Here is a 1,764-nt window from a genome sequence, read left to right as displayed (position 1 = left end):
AGGAGTTAATTTGTTAATTGTTCGAGAGAAAGTTAGCGAAATATTAGGGAGTTTGGTCTTTAGAATAAGCTTAATTGGGTTAATGATAATTGTCAATGCATAGGATTAAATTGGTGTGAAATCTATGCCCTAGGTTTAGTCATATTGATTTCCTACTAAAGTGTTAATAAAAGTCTGTTTTTATTTTGTTTCTAAGTTGTTTTATTTTTCATTGAATCATTCTGAAAATCTAATTAATCAAATAGCAATAAGATAGGTTAGTGTGGTACTTGGTACTAGTAATTCCCTTGGGTTCGACATCCGTATTCTTACACTTTATTACTTGCACGATTTCGTACACTTGCGAAAATCAACAACAAGTTTTTGGCGCCATTGCCAGGGAATTGCTTTTATATTATCAATATCAATACAAGCAATTTAGTTGCTAATTTGGTTTGTATTTTTTTTTATTTTTTGTTTTTTGTTTTTGGTGCTTTAATTTTTATTTCTTTTATTTTTAGTGTTGAAGCGTACAGAGGAGTTTGTTTCAATGACAGATATAGGAGGAGAAGAAGTTCAAAAGGCATTTAAGGATTACTCAAGACCTACAATTGAGGGATGTGCTTCTAGTATTAGGAGACCATCGATTCAAGCAAATACCTTTGAGATAAAGCCAAACATTATTCAGATGATACAACATTCAATTCAATTTGCAGGGTTGTCTAGCGATGATCCTAATTTGCATATCGCAAATTTTCTAGAGCTATGCGATACATTCGACATAATGGGGTATCTGATGAAGCAATTTGGTTAAGGCTTTTCCCATTCTCTCTTCGGGATAAAGCTAAGGCTTGGTTAATTTCTCTACCACCCGGAAGCATCACTACTTGGAATGAGTTAGTTCAAGTGTTCTTTGTGAAGTATTTTCCGCCGATCAAGTCTGCCAAGATGAGGAGTGACATCACAAATTTTTTCCAGCAAGATATGGAGTCGCTTTATGAAGCTTGGGAGAGATATAAGGATCTCTTACAGAGGTGTCCTCACCATGGGTTACCAATATGGTCGCAAGTGCAAACATTTTACAATGGGTTGATTCCAAATATACAAGCCATGGTAGATGCTGCAAGTGGGGGAGCCTTGAATAACAAAACACCGGAGGAAGCCTATAATTTGATTGAAGTGATGGCAAGCAATAACTACATGAGGCCTTCAAAGAGAAATTCAACAAGGAAAGTAGCGGGAGTGCACGAAATTGATGGCTACACCGCGTTGGCTGCTCAACTTTTAACCATCCAAAAGCAATTAGGAGTTGCCCTAAAGGTAAATGCTATTGATACTCGTTCTCTAACTTGTGAATGTTGTGCAGGGAATCATTTGTCAAGAGATTGTCAAGTAGGGAATCCATTTTCTCCATCCCAACGAGCAAATTATGTCAACAATTTTCAAGGAGAGCAATGAAATCCATACTCTAATACATATACTCTAGCATGGCGAAACCATCCTAACTTTTCATGGAGCAAAACAATGAGCAAAAACAAGCTCCTGTTTTTCAACCTCAAGAGCCAAAATCTAATTTAGAGAATGAGTTGACCAAGTTCATTGAAGAGACAAGCAAGAGGTTTGAGAAGACTGATGTCCTGGTTCAAAATCAATCAGCCTCTATTAGGAACCTTGAGACTCAAATTGGACAAATCTACAATATTTTAGCGGGAAGAGTTCAATGAATGTTGCCAAGTGATATCGAGAAGAATCCAAAGGAGCAACTCAATGCCATCATGTTGAGAA

The 1,764-nt window shown here is 36.6% G+C and overlaps 1 non-coding gene across 1 annotated transcript; it reads right to left on the bottom strand.

Annotated features, from left to right (window-relative positions):
* Positions 1-924: 924 nt before the first annotated feature.
* Positions 925-1,031, bottom strand: LOC116139430. Its single transcript, XR_004129454.1, has one exon. It is a non-coding gene; the product is annotated as a small nucleolar RNA R71 (small nucleolar RNA).
* Between the last annotated feature and the right edge of the window lie 733 nt (positions 1,032-1,764).

This window comes from Pistacia vera, unplaced genomic scaffold, assembly GCF_008641045.1.
Source record: "Pistacia vera cultivar Batoury unplaced genomic scaffold, PisVer_v2 Contig350, whole genome shotgun sequence".
In the NCBI taxonomy this organism is placed as follows: domain Eukaryota; kingdom Viridiplantae; phylum Streptophyta; class Magnoliopsida; order Sapindales; family Anacardiaceae; genus Pistacia; species Pistacia vera.
The sequence above is the reverse complement of the archived record's forward strand: the minus strand, read 5'-3'. Positions and strand labels throughout refer to the sequence as shown.